Source organism: Gymnodraco acuticeps, unplaced genomic scaffold, assembly GCF_902827175.1.
Source record: "Gymnodraco acuticeps unplaced genomic scaffold, fGymAcu1.1, whole genome shotgun sequence".
In the NCBI taxonomy this organism is placed as follows: domain Eukaryota; kingdom Metazoa; phylum Chordata; class Actinopteri; order Perciformes; family Bathydraconidae; genus Gymnodraco; species Gymnodraco acuticeps.
In genome coordinates, this window is record NW_022991127.1 from 534,384 (window position 1) to 557,653 (window position 23,270).

Genomic DNA, 23,270 nt, shown 5'->3' on the forward strand with positions numbered 1-23,270 from the left:
TAATTATAAGCCAAAGCTGGATTTCCCTCGACACTGCAGTCTGACCCTGACAGACAGGTGATGTGCTGCAAACTGAGATAAGCATCAGTCAAACACACAAACACTCTCGGCCAAACTCCAGAAAATCAATATCATCACCTTTTTGGAAATGATAAGAATAATCCGCAGATGGATCGACAGAAGCTTCAGGGGACCTTTTAGCCAACTCTCTGTGTGTGTGTGTGTGTGTGTGTTTTGGTTGGTCTTGCAGGTGACCTTGCCAGGAGCTCGGCTGACCTCTGCTCTGCTCCTTCCTGCTGAGATATGGTTCTCGTCCAGACAATGGCCTGTAGACTGTTTTGGTATCCAGATGGCCACTGCTGCTCTGGGGCTCCATTTAAAAAAAGAAAGAAAACTTTCGTTTCACCTTTTAGCTGAAGTTTTCAAACTGAAAGGCAATTTTATGATTCTTATAAGTTGTTGACAAGTAGCACAAGAGTTTTCGCAACTCGTGATGGCCAATAAATAAGCCATTTTATTTGGAGTTCTGCTGATGTATATTTTAAAAGACCCAATATGGTCCTTTGGATATTTAATAGATCTGTTGTTAAATGAATGCCTTGAAGAGAAAAAGAGAAAAGGACCTCAGACAATAATTCATCCCTCACTCACATTCAGCGTGCTCATTGTTCTGTCTCATTCACAATTAAAAAAAATCTATTCAAGGCTTTCATTTCCTGGTTAGGAAAACCTAAGAATTTGAAATAATTGTTCATGTCTTCTTCAACATCACTGCATGCAAGATGTTTTACTAAAACAACATTTAGGTTTAATTCTGGTCAAAGAAACGTAAATAAAGATCTATTGTCTAATGTCAGTTTGATGAAAGTAATGATTATGCTGCTATCATATTTAATAATTTAAGATAGTAACCCTCAAAATCCATCAGCAGTTATTTAAAAGCCCTACAGGACTTCCAGGTTAATGAATAAAATAGTCAGAGTAATTAATGAAAGACCAATTGTTTTTGCTCTGATGAATATGTCTAATCCCCAGGCGGTGATAGAAGAGGCAGTTAGTGCAGGCTTTGAATCTGCAGCTCCAGAGCAATAATTCAGTCTAGGTGATGACAGGCACATATATCCTCCCCCTGACTTTATTCACCAAATGTCCACACTTGTCATTTCTCAACAACCCAATCAAAGTTCCTACTGCACTCTTTGGGAAAGATTCATAAATAGTTTTCTCTCCAATGCATCAGACTGACATTGAACGTTGATCTTCATAATTCACCATCTGTTGAATCACACAGTATAAACTAAAAGATGAAATACATTTAACAGGCTGATTTTGTCACCTGGCAGCAAGCAGCACCTCATCTTGTTACTCATCATAATTCAAATAAATTACATTAGTACCTCCAGATCGTCACGACTACAGTCATTACAGTATCACAGAGACTATAGAGCAACACCATGGGACAGCAGCTGAAGAATGATGCATTGTAACCTCTCAGGCCTGGGTGATTTAATATCAAATCTCTGCATACATTACATGATAGTAGATGGGGTGTGGCTGTATATGATCTCAAAGCAAGACTAAATATTGATGCCTTCCATCTACCAAACAGGAGTGCCTTTCAAAGGAAGTAAAGAAAGCAGCTGGTCATCAGCAACAAAATAATACCAGTGGAATTAAAACAGGTAATGAGGAAATGAATGCTCTCTGTTTTTTGTTTCATCTGTTTATCGTGATACATTGAGTAAGATCTATATGTAAAGAGCTGGAGATCAATAATACAATTATGAGGATGCGTTTCTAATATACACACACACACACACACACACACACACACACACACACACACACACACACACACACACACACACACACACACACACACACACACACACACAACACACACACACACACACCACACACACACACCAACACACACACACACACACACACACACACACACACACACACACACACACACACACACACAACACACACACACACACACACACACACACACACACACACACACACACACACACACACACAAATTAAAAACGGCTTTCTGTTGCTATACAAATCCCAGTATAGGTTGAATCATAAAATTGTTAAGGGTTTGCAGAAATGCACCGATAAATCAGAAAATAAATCAAGGACTATTATGACCCTTTTCAACAAAAAATATTTGTGAGGGTTATATAAACTAAACATTGATTAAATGAGAGCATTATTGCATGATTAGTGACGAAGATAATTTTAATACAATTCATAAGGAATATACAAAAAAGATCCTGGCATCCTGCTGCTGCCACTTACATTTTATAAAGTAGACAGATACCATTAAGTTTAATTGGAAAATAATGAGTGCTTTGCCTTGGCTTGAGGCCAACTGCCTCGCTTCAATAGCATGGCTACGCTTGCTAGATAGGTATCTAAAATTATCTGCTGGAGAGAAACGCTTAATAAATTACCCTGCCTGTCAATATGGTGATCAGTCACACCAAACAATGTGCTGAAAATAAATTCTGCAAGACCACACAAACCGTAAATGTTTGGTTGAGGTCTCGAGTTGGAAGTGGCATGCCAGAGACAAAAAGTAGGTGTAATTAATAATGTGTTTAATGATGTGAATAAATACAAAAACAAACTTTCTGTAAATAAAGATGTTCTTATTTGGGTGGGCTGTTTATATTTGTCTGCTTTATTTAGGCTTTACTTACCAAAACAATTACAGCTTTTTGTTCAAATGCTAAGCAGATCCTATGTTTACAACTTTCTCTGACAACCAAACATGCATAGGTGCATTAATAAATAACATAAAATGTCAAAATACCACCATCTGTGAGAGGAGGATTAAGATTGGTCGGTTGAACTTGGGTGCTGAGTGCTGCAACTCAATAATGGAGGCCAGAGATTTTGTCCTGTTTCCTACAAATAAGCACATTACTGACTAGTTTGGCAAATTCATCTTCAGACTGTCTCCATCAGTAAATGAAGTTTCAATAACAGAAACCTCAGAAGGTAGCTCGGTGGTTAGGGATAGTATGGCAAAAAACATTTAGGGGCAATTTGGCAATCAGGTCAAGTCAGGCCCATAGCCATGTTCACAAGTTGGGAAACCTTGATGACATCACCTGTCTCCACCATACACTATAAACTGTATATCTCTCAACACATCCCAATCTTCCACCAGTCTCATGCACATGTGTGAATATGGTGGCTTTATCGTGGTATTTACGTCAGTCTAAGTATTTAGTTGACTTTTTAAAATGCTCTAGGGCAGTAAATCCCCAACTTTTGGGCTCGTGACAATTGGTGGGTATCTTTTACCGCTCAGATCATTCAATATGTATTTCAAATAATTGGTCTGCAATAGAATAGAATAGAATGTGAGCTATGGTCACACATGCAGAGCATACAGCACACAGTGACATTTGGCCTCTGCATTTAACCCATCCTAGTACCAGGAGTCTAGTACTAGGAGCAGTGGGCAGCTATTGTACAGCGCCCGGGGTAAATTGGGAGTGAGGGGGGAAGGAGGGTGTCCGGTGCCTTGCTCAAGGGCACCACGGCAGGGCAGGAGGCAACCCTATCTCCTAAAATTACGTTCCCACAGAACTAAACTGCATTCTCAATTACGTTTAGCTAGAAACGTATTTTCTCCCACGTTACGTTCGTTATGAACGTATCTTAAATACGTTTATTTTCTACATATCTTCTAGAAACATATCTTCTCCCACGTTACGTTCGTTATGAACGTATCTTAAATACGTTTAGTTTCTACATATCTTCTAGAAACGTATTTTCTCCCACGTTACGTTCGTTATGAACGTATCTTAAATACGTTTATTTTCTACATATCTTTGCCATTTATTGCCTTGCTTATAATAATGATAATAGTCATTTATAAATATCATTTTAGAGCACACATTTGAAATCGAGAATCGGGCTCGATATATGGTTACATTAAAATCAGTAGGCGAGGCTGTAATTTCGCCAGCTGTTACTCTCATGAGCGAGGCAGAAAATAATAGTTTTAACATGACAAAAAGCTGCTGTGTCGTTTATTGCACCTCAAAGATTAAAACAAATCCAGAGTTACTTGTTTCTGTACTTCCTCTAAGAAGAAAGGACAGTAAAAGAAGAGCTCTGTGGCTTCAGGCTTGATCGCCGTTCAAATGACAGCGTTGGTTTCCCCAAAAGTGGGCGGGGCTGTAAAGTGACGTTTTACTATCATCTATTATTCAAAACCATTCTATGTATTCTAACGTAAATTACATGCCAGTGTTTTATCTTTTTATTTATTTGTTTTTATTTTAAAATCGTATAATGTCGGACTTTTTTCCCGTCTGTGAGGAAAATAAATGGGGTTTAGAGCCTCAAAATACTGAAATCTGTATTTTTTCAAATCTTTTCCTTCTAATTTGTTATTCTTTCTAAATAACACACTGTTATTTACTCAACCATAACACACAATTATCCTTGTTTTTATTTATTCGTTTAATTCTATAATCTTGGGCTTTTTAGCCGTAAATAAAGTCACCGGAAACAGACGGGACATTTCGAGCGATACACACCACAAACCCACCGAACTGATTACCCAAGATCCTCAGCTTGAAGCTCGTTGATTGGATGTTTTAGCCGCAATAAACGCTGGGATATGGTGTTAATAAGTTGTGATATCCGAAAACGAAAAATAAAATACCTAATTCAGAGTGTTCTTGCTTTTCTCTTTGGAAGTCATCACATAACGGCATTGTAATACACGGTTCGGCTGCATTAAATATTATACATCTGCCGTAGTTCTTTATTTATAGAACCCTGATGAGAAGACTTCTAGACAAACATGAGGAACTGCCGCCAAAACTGAATACTTGATGTGGATCATAAATATATCAACAATTAAACAACATCTTCAATTTATTTTCACAAAATACGTCTCCTTGCAGTATCAATAGTAATTCGGCTGACTTTTATATTTGATCCAATTGGTAGATAATAGGTTATATTTACACCATAACGGTGCACAGCTGATAGAAAATGACTTGTAGTTTTTAAAGATATTACTGATTTTCTTTGAATATAAGAATGTAAATACTGAGTTGAGAGAATAGTCAGGGGATTTGGGTGATGGGAGACACATCTATGGATTCAGAATTTCAATAGCGTACCATTAAATGACGGATATACCTTTCTGTCTGTGATGTTTTACAAATCAGATATTAATGTGTAGAAGTAAAACATGTGAAATAATATAGCAATATCCTGTAAAATTATGTAAAAACATGAATAAAACTACACATCTTCAGATGTTATACATACATAAGTGTTCTACACTAATAATACAAAGTTATTATTAGTATGCTGTGTGTACCTTGTGTGCACCGCCTAGTGGTTAAAGCACGTTATTGAATTATTTTTGTTGAATAATGTTATTTGATGAAAACAATATTAAGAGTACATACTTTCATAGGGGGAAAGTAGAAGGTCAATGATAGAAATATAGAATATAAAAAGTCAAGAAGATACTATAAGTGATCTCTACAATAAAACAGTTTAGTGCCGGATGTACAAAGATATTAATATGAGGATGTGCAAACAGAAAAACGAATTAACCTTTATTAACACATTAAAGAATACTTTAGGTTAAGGTCTTATTTTAAACAAGAAAAAAGCTTTGGGGGTATCTATCTACCGATGAATATTAAGCCTGACAAAGTACTTAACGTCTAATATATTGCTTTCCTGCAATGTTAACTATGTTGAAGCACTTCTTTTAACTGATATTATACACATTAATTATACTCTTATGTATGTAGATAGAATAAGAAATGTGCAGAATATGACAGTTTAATGGTGGAGGTACACACATATTGATAGATGTCTTGTAATGCGCTGTTGAGGAACCTGCGACCCAAGTTGTGTATATGATCAATAAACCTTAGAAAATCTTGAAATCTTGAAAGGGATGTGCAAAATAGCCATTATACAGTTTTTAATTAACTATTAGTAGAGAATAACGAGTAATGAATATACTTTATAGAGATCTGCAGATAAATGTTTAGTCTTCTCAAGCACCACCTATCAAATATCTCTCCTGATTGTTGGCACTTGACAATCACCTTCCCTGAATTTTACTCAGGTGTAACTAAAGTCTGATTTAAGGGTTGTTTATATTTCACATCATTAATCAGAATCTGCAAAGTAACTAAACTAAATGTAGTGGAGTAAAAATACCAGGTTAACCTCTGAATTGTAGTGGAGTAGAATTACAAAGTAAGCTGTCGTGTGGGTATATATTAATGCTGCCCATTATGGATATAAGCGATTTTTACCCATTTAGTAATTACATGTTTTAAATGTGTACACACCAATGTGTTTCCTATCGCCTAAACCTCCAGGGCTGTACACAGTTTAATACTGGCAACTTCTAATTTTGGGAAAAACGTATTTTAAAACTACAATTCCCAGTAGATACGTGCCATAGAGAACATGTTGCGAAACACAATAGCCAGCATGTGTATTTCTCGGGGGGCGTTCGAGTCCAGTTTTGAATAGTCTGCCGTGGTTTCGTCCCATTTCAAAGAGCTTGACGCTCGGCGTAACCTTGGCGCACTACCACTCCAACATCACGGGGTTTGTCAACGGGACTGTAGTCCCAAACGATAGCTGGGGATTATGGGTAGTGTAGTGTCTTCGGCCATCCTAAATCTCGAAATGTCCCGTCTGTTTTTGGTGACTTTATTTACGGCTAAAAAGCCCAAGATTATAGAATTAAACAAATAAATAAAAACAAGGATAATTGTGTGTTATTGTTGAGTAAATAACAGTGTGTTATTTAGAAAAGAATAACAAATTAGAAGGAAAAGATTAAAAAAAATACAGATTTCAGTATTTTGAGGCTCTAAACCCCATTTATTTTCCTCACAGACGTTTATACGATTTAAAATAAAAACAAATAAATAAAAAGATAAAACACTGGCATGTAATTTACGTTAGAATACATAGAATGGTTTTGAATAATAGATGATAGTCAAATCTACGTCACTTTACAGCCCCGCCCACTTTTGGGGAAACCAACGCTGTCATTTGAACGGCGATCAAGCCTGAAGCCACAGAGCTCTTCTTTTACTGTCTTTTCTTCTTAGAGGAAGTACAGAAACACGTAACTCTGGATTTGTTTTAATGTTTGAGGTAAACGACACAGCAGCTTTTTGTCATGTTAAAACTATTATTTTCTGCCTCGCTCATGAGAGTAACAGCTGGCGAAATTACAGCCTCGCCTACTGATTTTAATTTAACCATATATCGAGCCTGATTCTCGATTTCAAAGGTGTGCTCTAAAATGATATTTATAAATGACTATTATCATTATTATAAACAAGACAATAAATGGCAAAGATATGTAGAAAATAAACGTATTTTAGATACGTTCATAACGAACGTAACGTGGGAGTAAATACGTTTCAAGCTAAACGTAATTCAGAATGCAGTTTAGTTCTGTGGGAACGTAATTTTTAGGAGACAGGGTTGCAGGAGGTCAACTGGGACCTCTCCAAGTAGCAGTCCACACTCCATAATGTAGGTCTGATCGGGGACTTGAAACGGCGACCCTACAGCTCCCAGTCCAAGCCCCTACTGACTGAGCCACTGCCGGACTACAATAAAAGACGACTAATTGTATTATCATTCAACATTGAAAGATATCTATTTCAAATTATCTAAATATTGCTTTCTTTCCAATTTAGTTTAACTTTATTTGTAGTATTCTCAAGACATGTCATATGTTTACTGACCTAATAAAACTCAATGCAGTTCCCCTTGTTTCTAAGGTTTCGGAATTGTCTTGACCTACTGTATAACTCTTGCTATAAAGGTTGTTGAAGGGATGTCTCATTCTAAGGAAAGCAACTATGTAAAAACAAACCAAATCTATCAGGTCAAAAGTGTTAACAAAATCTATCTTGGATAAATAAATTCCACATCCAAACATTGTGATCTTTAGTGTTTTAATTTCTGCAGTTTCATGTGGCAACTTTATAAACAAAAAATATCTCTAGCGTCTGTCAAACAGATTGTTGCAAAAGTACCACAGGGTGTAAATGTCTGCCCCTTCAACCTTGGAGCACATTTGTTCCTGTGAGTGAACACAACATTGTTCCCAAATTCACTCTTTTCGAAGTGACAATCCTTTGGATTCATTCCAATATGAGCGATTTTCACAATATTTCCCAGCCCTCCTGGGAAATCTCGGCTCCAGCACCCACCAATTCCCTCCTCTCCCAGAGTCAAATGGGTTTCCGGCGATTGCAGGAAAGAAAATTGCGCCGTCTGAGCCCAGAGACATTTGCTGTAAATGCAGTTATCGACTTGATAGGACCCCTGTGATTATTTTGAAGTGGAATTACCCTGTTTTATCACAGAATGTACCTTCTGCCAATAGGTTTGACAATGCCTCCCATTAGGTTCTCCCTCAAACTGATGTAGCGATTATAGACAAACGGTAAGGTCCCATTTCCATGACCTGTGAGACAGAACGCACATACTAAAATGAAATTACTGGATAATTCCCCTTGCAATGATACAGAATACATTTGCATGCATCTTGAGTGCAATGAGCAAGGGGATTCACAATACATCACGGTACATTTTGATCCTCTCCACAGGTCTTAATGGTGCTTGAAATTATCAGATAAAAACTGTTTTAAATGAGAGCTCATTCATTTATAGAGATTTAAATTACTTCTAATGTGATTTAATTAGATTTGGGGATTTTTCATCCGACACTTCTGTGTGTTTACTCATAATCACACAAGTGTCACCCTGATTATTCCATCTTAAAACTTAAGCAATGCATTTAAAATGTTTCTCACTGTCTCATCTATAGTTTTCTAACCATTACTGTAAACATCCCTCTAGCAATACAGGAGCTAGCAGCCTTTATTATTTTCACAACAGACACAACACACTGGGCCTGAACGGAGTCCTCGGGATTTAGATCTGGGTGTGCTCTAGAAAATAATAAGCTGTTTTCCAAACACTGGCGTGAAGCTACACCCAATTTGATGTTAAACATTTAAACATGGTCTGCATAAAAATAATAAGGTGGATTTTTTATCTGGCATATATCGATTCCTAGAGGTTGTAGGTTCCCATGACGAAGCAGAACTAAGCAGAAAGCAGTCTTTTTGTCACAACAAATTACACAACACACATTTACCCGTTCGCACTGTACTAGAATTATAAGGGATGTGCTACTCATTATTTTCGTGCTTTAATAAGCTGGCTTCATCCAAATTACCAAGGGAATTCAATGAAACATTTTTGGGATTTTTTAGTAAGTAAGAAAATATAACTTGTTTAGAACAATTATCAGTGAAAACATCCACATATTAACAAGAACAGTTCCACAACATCAACTATATCAGCCTGTTATTTATTCCTGTATAAATATATTTGATAAACTTGTGTCTTTATTGAAGCCTGGTTTCCACTTCTCATTACACATTGATGGCTCCAAAAGTAACGTTTGGATGTATAATTCGCACAGAGGATGCTGTAGTGACTGAATTCTTATAATCAACATCTCGTAACATTGTGTTTGTTCAAAACAAACAAAGAAACACTGCCATGCCTCACAGTGCTGCCAACAAGGATTTAATCTCTGCTAATGCTAGAAATAATTAAATCAATGGTTCGCCGTCTGCGATAGGATCTCAAACAGTTTGTATAGAAGATCGACACTAGAGATGTCCTGATTTTCTGTCATTTGTGTTCTGACAAATAATTAGCAAACAGACTGAAGATCGAACATAATGGCTGAGTAGGAAACCCCATAATGTTGTCCATTAAAATTGTTCAGAGAAGAAGAAACAATCTGAGCTAATGACAAAAATAATGGAGTACAATTTGATCATGATAATAAGGATGTGCTGCTGCTGTTTACTGTATATCTTATCTCAATCTTGATAATTATACAAACAATAACAAAAACCAATAATTAAACATTTAAAATAAATGTGAGTTTTACATTTTCAGTGGCAAAGGGACAAGTATAGTCAAAAGTATAGTCTATTTTTCTATTCAGAGTTTGTTTACATTAAAACAAATAGAATAAGTATTGTTATTTATAATATAACACTTTGCAGTGACAAATATACAAAGTCTTGACTATTAACTGGTAGATATGGTTAGAAACTTGATATAAATGAATGCATGTGTTAACTGTTGCTTAGCAACAGGTGCTGAACATAGAGGAAAAACACTGGGAGAACCTGGCATAACATTTTAAAGTTGTAAAATCAATAAAGCACAGGAAGTGCTGCACAGGGTCATTCACTTGGTGTTAGAGAGAACATCATGAACCTCCATTAAAAGTTAGGCAGAAAAAAAAAGCGTTTTTACTCTTTGGAGTTTGAAAGTGAAGCTCGTTGTATTTAACCGTTATGCTTAACTGTTATATTTTAAATCACTAAGATACTAAGAGGCATTTTCAAAGCAAACCAGTGTGTGGACTGAAGTTGTAATAGTCTATTACTCACTTAATAAATCACTGATTATTTTGGTGTCCATCCATGTCAATTTCCATTTTGATGAGAAAACATTGGTTAGCATTTCTGTGTAAGCTGCACGGTACGGGCTTCAGCACAGCAGGTTCACCTCATTTGAATTTAATGAGCTGTACAATAGGGATTCAGCACTGTGTTCCTGCATTTAATCAATACCCTTTTAGCTAATCTACATTTGCTAGTTTAACACCAGAAACATGATTGTTATCCTGAAACAACACTTATTTTAGTATATGATGGAATCTGAATCTGAATAATTTATTTTTGAAAGCTTCATGCCCTTCAGAACGTATATGGTTTTAAAATGAAAGCATTTTTCGCAAACATTAGGGTTGTTTACTTTTTATTTGATAACCGAATGAGGTAGCCGACAGCAGCAATGAAGCTTTGAATGCATTTATCTGTGCCAAACCTCAGTATAATGTTACAAGCTGGCTCTGCTTGTAACATAAGGAAAACAGTTCCACACCGGAGTTGCCCAAAACAATCATTTATTTTATCCAACACAGTGGTTACAACCAACAATAAAACAGAACAGAGGAGCGGTGTCCTGCTGCACCGAGCAGGGCAGCTGAGAGAGAGCGAGAGCCTGTTTGCAGACCTCTTATCTACTGGAATCAAGTGCCACATCACTGCTGATTACAAGAAACACAGGTTACAGCAGCACCAACTGGTGGACAACCACAGGGTTGTCACAATAAATAACGATAGTTACGGCTGTAACTACGGTTCTATGAGTCCCGGATGACCGCCAGAGACGGTGCTTTTAGCACTGGATATGTCCATCGCATGCATGCGCAGTTCAAGTACCTAATAACAACAAAGTCACCTGTGACCCACGTGACTACGGCTACATAGGCCGGCGTCACTAGTGGATCGGTTCCCAGAATCTTCTCGCGAGCACACAAGAATTCTGAGTGACCGGAAACTCTGGCGGTCATCCGGGACTCATAGAACCGTAGTTACAGCCGTAACTATCGTTCTATTTCGTCCCTACTGACCGCCAGAGGCGGTGCTTTTAGCACTGGATGACTATACCAACCATGTCATGAAGAATCCGAACACTTGCTTACCTAGCTGGAAGCAGCGGAGCTCGGCAACAGGACCACGCCCAAAGGATGGGGAGTGGCGACATTGACCCGGTAGAACCTGGAGAATGTGCCAGACGATGCCCACGACGCCGCAGCGCAGATGGTCTCCAGGGACACCCCTCTCAGGGCAGCCCAAGACGTTGAGATGCTCCTTGTAGAGTGACATCTCACCCCTGATGGTGGGGGGCAGCCACTGGCCCCACAGGCATGTGAGATTGTATCCACAACCCAGTGGGACAGCCGCTGCTTGGAGAGCACAGCCCCTTCTCGTGCCGCCATGGCAAATGAAGAGCTGCTCTGACTGTCGTATATGGGCCGTAGCACCAATATACGCCTCTAGGGCACGCACAGGGCACAGCAACTCAGGCGTGCCGTTCTCCTGTGGGACGTTAAAGCGCGCCAGCTGGATAGGCCGATTGGAGTCGGCTAGTGGAAGCACCTTGGGCAGGAACGCCACGTTTGGCCAGAGGGCAACACCCGAGCCATCGGAGTTCCACCTCAGGCATGTATCGCTCACGGAGAGGGCATGTAGCTCTCCAACTCGTTTCCCTGAGGTCATGGAAAGCAGAAATGCTGCCTTTAAGGACAGCCACTTAATCTCCACCTGGGCCAGGGGCTCGAAGGGAGGAGATGATAGGGCATCCGGCAGCAGGGGCAGGTCCCAAGCCGGAGCCCTTGGGGTGCTAGGGGGATGCTGCCGTAAAGCCCCTCTCAGGAAGAGGGACACCAACCTGTGGCACCCCGCCGTGGCACCGTCGACCCGAATATGTCGGGCAGAAATAGCAGCCACATAAATTCAGGGTGGAGTGAGAACGTCTACTGTCTAGAAGGGACTGCTGTCTGGGCAACAGCGTACCTGCTGTCCAAAGGAACACGCACATTCTTGCCCCCCAGTAGGGATAGAAAGTGCGTGAATGCAAGCTGCACAGCCCGCAGCTCTAGCACGTTGGCATGGCGTGCACCCTCCTGGGCAGACTACTGACCCTGAACGGTCCTGCCCTGCCATACTGCACCCCATCAGGAGATAGGCCCCTCCAGTGTGACCGAGAGTGGAGGCAACGCTGCGACACCCTGACTTCCCTGCGCCTGTGCCACTTGGCGTCCAAGTGAAGGCTGTTCAGCCACATCTGCATGGGGCGCAACGCCAGCGGGCCCAATGGCCGAGGCAGCCTGCCCAAGGGCCGAAGGAACTGAATATAAGGCACCATGTTGCCCGGCCCACGTGGAAGTAGGCATCCCTCAATTCCACGGCTGTGCATGTGCTGTGGTCAGCATATAGAGTGGCAGCACCTTCAGGAATCTGTTGATTCCTCTGAGGTCCAAGATCAGGCGAAATCCGCCGAGTTTCTTGCTCACGAGAAAGTACGCCGAGTAGAACCCCCTGGGCTAAGCAGAGGGTCTACTGGCTCAATTGCGTCCTTGGACAGAAGGACGGACAACTCTTGGGCCAGAGCTAGGGCCTCTGCCGGATCGCTGACGACTGTCATTTTGGCCCGGCCGAAGGCTAGGGGCCCGGAACTGCGGTTCGTACCCCTGGGTTAAGGTGAAAACCACCCAAGGGTCGGAAGTACAGACAGCCCAGTAACTGAGCTGCTGCTGGAAAAGCAGCCGACGACCGTCCCCGAGAGTCTTGGGGGCGGTCGTAGGCCAGACCTGGCGACGAGTCTGCACCAATAAGGACATAACTCGTCCCCATTCCCTAGACATTAGGGCAAAGGCTTACAGTGATGAATCACTGAGGCCCAGCAAAGAAGGCTCAGCCGGCGCCTGCTGCAGAGAGGTAGAGAAAGCCAGTATCAGATGCGTGCCTCTGTGTCGTAGGCCCTACAGAGCAGCTCGTTTGTGACCCTACACTGAGGCCGAGGGCACCTGGCATCAGGAGCCCGAATCGGGGAGGCGATGGCAGGCTCAATGGATGGCAAGCGACCCAGCCCCACCCTCGCCGGATCCTGCCTGGCAGAAGAGTGGGAGAGGGCCCTGGTGTCTCTCCAGCCTGCATGGAGCTCGCTCAGGTACTCCTCTGAAGGAGGAACAGTGGGAGTGAAAAGGGGCAGGGTTATGCCTGAAAAAGGCGCTAGCCTGAGCCGAGTCGGCCTGCGCAACCTGAAGCTGCAAGCGTACCAGGGCTGCACGAATAATGGCCGCCATTAAGGCGTCCTCCGTGCCCTGCAGAGAGCTCTGAGCAGAGGAGTGGGAAGCCTCCTCGGGGGTGAGCGGGGCTCCGCCACCCCTTCATAGAAGAGGTTTGTCCGGAGCCGCTAGTGACATGGCATCCTCAAGTAGAGGTGTGACAACCGAAGGAGGGCCAGGCGGCAAGCTAATAGCCCCCGCACCGGCCCCTGGCTGAAGGGCCAACAGGAGCGACTTCGTCTGCTCCATGACGGCAGCTAACCAACCCACCTTAGAGGACAGCCTGTTTCTAGCCCTCTACCTGGGGGGTAAACCCATAGCCATCCCTCCATCAAGCCGCCGGGAACGGTCAGACTGAGCTGGAGGAAGTTGTGACGAGGAGAGGTGCCACCTCTGCGACTCTAGCCACTCTGAGCGCCCGAGGCATGAATCTACAGCTCATGCAGTCGCTTTGCGTGAGACCCTCCCTCAAACGCTCGAGGCCAAGGCAGAGGGGGGCAGCGGTCATGGCCGTCCTCGGGCTCAAGAGAAGCCATACAGGCGCTACATGAATGAGTCAGTCTATAGGTAGCCGGATGCAGCGTAGCCGGGAGTGGGCGCGAGAACGCAGCCTTCCCCAGCTACCTGCTGAACGGAAAGAGTAGAGCAATGCTCCTACTCGCCGAAAACAAAGAGGGATGTAACTACACCCACGTTACCGGCAGAGGGAGCGGGAGCGGGAGCGAGAGCACTGCCTTCACCTAGCTGGATTAAATAAAGACGTTTAACAGGACAGCTTAGCCGTGCGGCTGCTGATAGAATCAAGCAACACGTCTACCAGGAGCGGGGGTGAGAACACTGCCTTCACTGGTTGAGTTCATAACGAATGCCAGGTGCAGCGTACCCGGGAGCGGGGGGCGAAAAACATTGCCTTCACTGGGTGAGTTAAACAACGAAGCTCAACAGAACACGCCAGATGTTAGCCAAGCGGCCGCTGCTAACAATCAGAGCAATACGTTACAGGGAGCGGGAGCGAGAGCACTGCCTTCACCAGCTGAGTTTAAATAAAGAAGCTTTAACAAAACATGCAAGATGTTAGCCAAGCGGCTGCTGCTAACAATCACAACAATACGTTTACCGGGAGCGAGAGCACTGCCTTCACCAGTTGAGTTTAAATAAAGAAGCTTTAATAAAACATGCAAGATGTTAGCCAAGCGGCTGCTGCTAACAATCAAGCGAGATCAAGTCAAACACAAATGTTTAAGACCAGACAACTAGCTTCTAAAGAAGAGAACAGCACAGAGCCGTAGTTACAGCAGTAAGCATAGCCAGTGCTTACACGGCATAGAACCGTAGTTACAGTAGTAACTATGGCCAGTACTTACACGGCTTAGAACCGTAGTTACAGTAGTAACTCTGGCCAGTACTTACACAGCATAGAACCATAGTTACAGTCGTAACTATGGCCAGTACTTATGCGGCTCAGAGCCGTAGTTACAGTAGTAACTGTGGCCAGTACTTACACGGCTTGGAACCGTAGTTACAGCAGTAACTATGGCCAGTACTTACACGGCTGAGAACCGTAGTTACAGTAGTAACTGTGGCCGGTGCCTAAAAGTGTCAGCCAACGGCTGCACCCTAGATAATATAATATTGGGAGGATGAAATCCTCTTTAACACTAGAACCGCCAACGGGTACATTTTACCCGCAGCTGTTTTTTGATTGTATTGTGGTGACACGTTATTGGACATAATTCACCTTGCTTATTGTGTTGCCACACGGACCCTTTAGTGGGGAACACCTGTAGCTTTAGCTGCCATTCCTGCTAGCTCATCAGGCAGAGCAGTGCATGTGTTAACCTCTCTGAAAGTAATGGATAATAAAGATTGGAACTCCATTCTTAATACACCGCCTCCGACTCTCTTTTCACGGCACTACACTGGTGACCCTGACTTTTCCGAGAAAGTTTCCGGAAAATTAACGAACATGGCTGAGCGCGATGTTTTCATAAAGCTGCCGGAATTCTGGGAGCACACCGCGGAGGCATGGTTCGCACACGTGGAGGCACATTTCGCCTGCCGACAGGTCCGTGACGGGGACCTAAAATACTACCATGTGGTAGCAGCGCTGGGGAGCTCCACGTCGTCCAGGTTGGTGGGATTCATCGCAGCCCCCCCACATCATGGCAAATATGAGGCGATTAAGGCCCTTCTCCTTAAGACATTTAGCTTATCTGCTAAGGAGAGGGCCCGCCAGATACTTGACATTCAAGGCCTAGGAGACAGCAAGCCATCCCAGCTAATGGAGAAAATGCTAAATCTGCTAGGGGGGGAAGATCCCCGTATTTTATTCACGGAGATTTTCCTGCGTCACTTGCCTCCCCGGGTACAGACGGCGCTGGCCAACACGCCTGTCACGGAGCCCCGTGCTTTGGCTGAGGAAGCGGATCGTTTTTTCCTGGCTACGCAACAGCCCGGGGCAGAGACGTTAGCCGCGACGCTCAGCGGCCCACCGGCAGTCAAGAAAGCGTGGCGGAGGCCGGACACGGCTGTGGCTAGCCGGCGTGGAGACGCCGGAGAGTGCGTTTACCACGCACGTTTCGGGACAAGGGCGAAGAGATGCATCGCTCCGTGCAGCTACAAACCCCCGGGAAAACGGAGGGGCCGGCGCTCAGTAGTGGCTCTGAGCGTTGGCGGCACGTGCAGGCTCCTCTTCGTCAGCGACAGCGTTTCGGGGAGCCTGTTTCTGTGTGACACGGGCGCTCAACGGAGCGTAGTTCCAGCGTCGAGTGAAGACGTCGCCCGTGGGGGGCACGGACCGCGATTGACGACGGCTAACGGCAGTCCCATTCGCACGTACGGCGTGAGGCCTATGTGTTTGTGCATCGGAGGACAGCGTTTCAGCTGGGATTTTGTGACAGCGGACATTTCTTTTCCCCTCCTCGGAGCGGATTTTTTATGTGCTCATGGACTCTTAGTGGACGTTAAGAATAGGCGTTTGGTTGATGCCTTAACGTTTTCTTCCCTCGTGTGCACACTTGGCAGCGCAGCGTACGACGGGCTGTCAGGCTCGCTGTCAGGTGCAGACACGTTTCTCAGACTGTTGGCCGAGTTTCCAGACCTGTCGCTACCCACCTTCTCTGCGCTTACCACTAAGCATGGCGTGGAACACCACGTCACTACCGGGGGGGCCTCCTGTCTACGCCAGGGCCCGGCGGTTGAACCCTTCTAAGCTGGCTGTAGCGAGGGCGGAGTTCGCAACCATGGAGCGCCTGGGCATTGTCCGCCGCTCCGACAGTCCTTGGGCTTCCCCCCTGCACGTCGTTCCCAAATCGAACGGCGGGTTCCGCCCGTGCGGGGATTACCGCCGACTCAACGACGCCACTACGCCTGACCGCTATCCGGTGCCGCACATTCAGGACTTTTCGGCGCATCTGGCCGGTACGGGGGTGTTTTCCAAGGTGGACCTGGTGCGTGGATACCACCAGGTGCCCATGCACCCCTGGACATTCCCAAGACAGCAGTGATAACGCCTTTTGGACTTTTTGAGTTCCTGCGGATGCCTTTTGGACTCAAGAATGCCGCTCAGACGTTCCAGCGCCTGATGGATTCGGTGCTGCGGGACCTGCCCGTTTGTGTTTGTTTACCTCGACGACATACTCGTCGCCAGCGCTTCAGTGCAGGAGCACCTGTCCCACCTCCGAGCCCTTTTCACACGGCTCAACGAACACGGATTAATCATCAATCCTGCAAAGTGCCAGTTCGGGGGTGTCGGACATCGATTTCCTGGGGCACCGCGTCACCAAGGGCGGTGCGACACCTCTGCCAGCGAAGGTGGAGGCTGTTGCGGCGTTTCCTCGCCCGCTCACAGCCCGGTCGCTCCGTGAGTTTCTGGGGATGGTGACTTTCTACCACCGTTTCATCGCCCGGGCCGCACACATCATGCGGCCGCTGTATGAAGCGTTGAAAGGCAAGACCCCCGTCCAGGAGATCGACTGGACAGCAGAGGCGGACGGCGCTTTTGCTGAGGTCAAGACCGCGTTGGCTCAGGCGGCTTTGCTGGCACACCCATCATCTACGGCTCCCATCTCCATCACCACGGACGCGTCAGACCACGCGGTCGGCGCAGTGCACGAGCAGTGGGTGGAGGGCGCTTGGCAGCCGCTCGCCTTTTTCAGCCGCCAGCTGACGCCTAGAGAACGCGAATACAGCGCCTTTGACCGGGAGCTCCTCGGACTTTATTTGGCCGTGCGGCACTTCCGTTTCATGCTGGAAGGCCGTGAATTTACGGCGTTTGTCGACCACAAGCCGCTCACCTTTGCCATGTCAAAAGTGGCGGAGCCTTGGTCGGCACGTCAGCAGCGGCAGCTGTCCTACATATCGGAGTTCACTACGGACATTAAGCACGTGGCTGGCAAGTCGAACCTGGTTGCTGATTGCCTCTCCAGGGTCGTCATCAGTGCCGTCCAGTTGGGCCTGGACTATACTCGCATGGCGGCAGACCAGGTCACAGATCCCGGCGTCCAGGCCCTGAAGGTGGAGAGCGCGGGGCTGCGCTTGGAGGACGTGGTGTTCGGCGACGCGGGCATTACTCTCCTGTGTGACGTCCCTACGGGCCTGGCGCGGCCTGTCGTCCCTGCCAGCTGGAGGCGTCCTGTGTTCGAGGCTGTGCACGGCCTGTCACACCCCGGCGTTAAACCTTCGGTCCATTTGGTAGCGGCGAAGTTCGTTTGGCAAGGACTGAAAAGGGACGTGAGGACTTGGGCCAGGGAGTGCGTGGCTTGTCAACGCGCTAAGGTGCACCGCCACACGAAGGCCCCGTTGGAGCGTTTCCTGGTGCCTGAGAGGAGGTTTGATCACGTCAACATTGACCTGGTTGGTCCGTTGCCTTCCTCTCAGGGGTTTTCCTACCTCCTCACCATGGTGGACAGGACGACCCGTTGGCCGGAGGTTCCGCTCGTTTCGACATCAGCCGCAGACGTTGCCCGGGCCTTCATTGCAACGTGGGTGTGTCGTTTTGGCACCCCGTCAGACATTTCCTCAGACAGGGGCTCTCAGTTCACGTCCGAGCTCTGGAACGCTGTGGCAGGCGGTTTGGGGGTTAAGCTGCACAGGACTACCGCTTACCACCCTCAGGCTAACGGTCTCTGCGAGCGCTTTCATCGCTCCATGAAGGCGGCCCTCAAGGCCGGCCTTACGGACGGTAACTGGGTCGACAAGCTGCCCTGGGTGATGCTGGGCCTGAGGACCGCACCTAAGGAAGATCTGCAGTGTTCTACAGCGGAGATGGTCTACGGTCAGCCGCTGAGAGTTCCGGGGGATTTCCTCCCAAATGCATCAGCTCCCTGGTCGGCGTCGGCCCAGCGGGCTTTCCTGCGTGACGCCGCTGAGGCCTTTGTTCCGATCCCTACTACTCAGCACGGTACTCAGGTGTCCCAGGTTCCCGCAGAGCTCCGCTCGGCGGAGCACGTGTTCATCCGGCACGATGCGCACAGAGGCCCCCTGCAGCCCCCTTATGATGGGCCTTTCCGGGTCTTGGAGCACGGGGACAAGCACCTGGTGGTCGACCTGGGTGGCAAGGCCGAGCACGTCTCGGTGGACCGGGTGAAGGCTGCTCACCTGGACTTGGACCAGCCTGTGGTGCTGGCTCGACCTCCGCGACGGGGCCGCCCCCCGGCCTCGTCCCCTGTCACGGATTTAAGACCTGTTGTTCCGGTCCCTCCCCTTCCGGGAGCCGCACAGGCGGGAGTCACTTTTCCGACTCCCGTGCTCAGGAGTCGTGGGGGTCGGCGTGTCGTTCCTCCCCGCCATGCTGATTTTGTTTATGTGTGAATTCTGGGGGGGCTTGTGTGGTGACACGTTATTGGACATAATTCACCTTGCTTATTGTGTTGCCACACGGACCCTTTAGTGGGGAACACCTGTAGCTTTAGCTGCCATTCCTGCTAGCTCATCAGGCAGAGCAGTGCATGTGTTAACCTCTCTGAAAGTAATGGATAATAAAGATTGGAACTCCATTCTTAATACACCGCCTCCGACTCTCTTTTCACGGCACTACAGTATGTAACTTGTTTTCAATAACATATTAAAGTCTCCCAGTCCGTGACTTTTCCTGAAAGTGTGTTATGTATCACCCTCTGTTGTTAACAATTGTCAATATGAAGTCAGATTGAAAAAAATCGCCCAAAAAATTACCATTTATACCTATATCCGCCAGCGGGTAATATTTACCTCATAGAAAATGCAGCGTCAACATGACGTGTTGCTATAGCAACGCCTTTTGTCTACTGCGGTTCCTTATAGATAGATAGATAGATAGATAGATAGATAGATATATTGATAGAGAGAGAGATATACAGATAGATAGTTATAGATAGTGTAACATCTTGGAGAATACAAGATCTTGGATGACTGAGCTCACGTTGAGGACGTAATGCATGTGTGCAGGTTACGTGACTTGAATAAAGATGGACACTCGGAATGAGAGAAGTAGTCCGCGTCATCTGTTTAGGTAGACAATTATATGTCCATAGAACAGAACATTACAGATAGATTGATAGATAGTTATAGAGAGATTTGTACCTAAGCAAAACAAGTCTAACACCAAGCGTTTTTAAATCAGCACTCTTAGCGATATTTTATACTTCATGTTATCTGCACAAACTTTATCATATGAAAAGCTGAGAGTCCACAGATTCTATTGGTATAAGTTTCACCCCTGTGCGATCAAAACTCACTGTTCTGTATGATAAATAAAAGAACATTGTACCTTGAAAATCAATAGCGGGTACATTTTACCCGTTGGCGGTTTTAGGTATACAGCTACCTCTGGCGGTTCTAGTGTTAATGGCCACACATGCAGAGCACACAGCACACACAGTGAAGAGTGTTCTCTGCATATCATCCTAGTACAGTTAGTAGTAGACTAGAGTCTAGTACTAGGAACAGTAAATACCACGATATAGCGCTACCGCAATCAAAACCATACGTTCCCGGGAGCGGGAGCGAGAGCACTGCCCTCACCGGCTGAGTTAAATAATTAAGCTTAACAGTACATGCAAGGTGTTAGCCAAGCGGCTGCTGCTAACAATCAAGCAACCAAGTCAAAACACAATGTTAAGACCAGATAATTAGCTTCTATGGAATAGAACAGCCCGCATAAAACCGTAGGCCATGGTCACAGTAGTAACATGGCCAGTGCTTACATGGCCTAGGACCGTAGTTACAGTAGTAACTATGGCCAGTACTTACCTTACTCTCTGCATCTAAACAAAAAACGGGCAAAATATGGCACACTAGGCTTTCCATACTAAATTGAATGAGGGACACAGCTAAAGCTGGGACTCAAATGCTAATGATAGCTCAGGCACAACGCCACAAGCAGAACTTTCAAAAGAGCATAATAAGGGCAACTGTATGGGAGAGGAAGCGGGAACACTGTCGTCACCAGAAAGTCTAAGCCAAACAATAAATAAGACAGCAATCAGGACAACTTAGCTGGGAGAGGGTGCGGGGACACAGCCATCACCAGCAACAAGTTGACACAAACCTGTCCGTCGAGGCTCTGCACAGCGCACAGCCGGCCACAGCTCCTGGAGGACGCGTTAACAACCTGTAGCTCCGACTGTCAGTCGCGAAGCTACACGTGGCCAGCTGCTTGCAGAGAAATCCCGCAGATCAAACGTTCAAACCTGAACGCTGTAGGCTACAAGAATGTAGCCGCGGTATTCTGGCGAAGCGAGAAGATGAAAAGGAACCGATCCACTAGTGACGCCGGCCTATGTAGCCGTAGTCACGTGGGTCACAGGTGACTTTGTTGTTATTAGGTACTCGAACTGCGCATGCGTGCGATGGACATATCCAGTGCTAAAAGCACCGCCTCTGGCGGTCAGTAGGGACGAAATAGAACCATAAATACAGCGAGCTGGAGAGGATGGAGGATTCATATGATCAACGCTGAGCTATAACATGATATTGTGGCGACAACGGGAGACAAACAGTTCTTCCTTGCTAACAGTCTATTGTTTAAGCTATACCCAGATGGACATAAATTGAAAACTGACTTGTAGAAAGACAACAAAGTAGAAAGTATTGTCTTGATTAAGTATGAATATGAAGCTACAGTAGGTTTGTGTGAACCAATAAGTGTGTGTTTATGCAAATGTGTGTGTGTGTTTTTTACTGACCTTGTGGGGACACCTGTTTTTTTGTAATCCCCATAATGTCAATCATAAGGTAAAGGTTATGGTAAGTCTCAAGGAAATTAAACTCAATGTAATTTCTCCTAAAGTGATGGAAACACAAGTTTTTCTGTGTGTTTGTCAAACTGTTGTTGTCTTTTCATTAGATTTTCCTTGGATAAACAGTGTAAGTTTTTGACTGAAGGCTCTACATTTATCTTCAGCGCCCAAAGTAAATGACTAAACAAAGCAGTTGTGACAGATGAAATGATCGCTGTGTCCTTGCCAAGTTCAATTTGAACTTCTCGGGTTGATGTTTCCTCCCACACCTGCCTCTGTTGTCATACATAATTTTCCCACAGAGCACTTTATGAAATGAGAACTAAGTCTGGAATGCAAATGATCTGTTGTGGAAATTACATTTTGCCTTGTGAAACATTTTCAGACAGCAAAGTATAAACACAAACTTCAATGATTAGCTAATGGTCAAAAGATTGGTGTTTTGTTCTGCGTATTAAAAAACTTTGACTGGAGATCACATTCATTTGTATTTCATCCATACTGTTACCCAATATAGTGGAAGAGTAACTGCACCTATATGCTTAAAAAATAAATAAAATACTGATTTAACTTATGGACGATGTTTTGCTGCCGTTGCAAAAAATATTCCCTTTTTGCAAAACCTCCAAAATGCTGTTTGTGTTTGGAAAAAGGCCTAAACAAGCAAAAGTCAAAACAATACCTGTGCATGTGTGGATAAGCTACAGTAACGTCAAAGCGACTTACTTCGTGCTTCACTCAGAGGGACACTTTTCCCAGTTGGTAATAATTGAGAATGCCAGGCTAGCTATGGACTAGAATACACATGTCAATTTCTGATTGCAGTGAGAGAAGAGACACTTTCTTGTAGCATTCTCTATGAAAAGTGCACTTTGCTTTCATCCTCAATTCCAGAATCTTTATTATGATTTAAGTCACATGCTAGGAAACGTAAAATGATGATGCTCTATTAAACACACAAATGTTTAAGAGGGTGAGGAAAGAATCATATTAGAGTTGGTTCCATCACCACCATTAACATAATGAACTGTCCACACCAAGTCTTTCAAGAAATGCTTTTATTTCATCCATTTTATAGAAAGTTAATGTATTCACTTTATTTCGCATGTCCTTCTTACAAAAATACCGGTTGCAGTTAGGCATCAAGGTGTATTTCTGTTTCATAAAAATAATTGTAATAAAACTAAGACAGCCGATAGAGATATAATCTATTGAGACTATGGAACAAACAACCTGCTTTACGCAAACAATAAAGACATATTGAT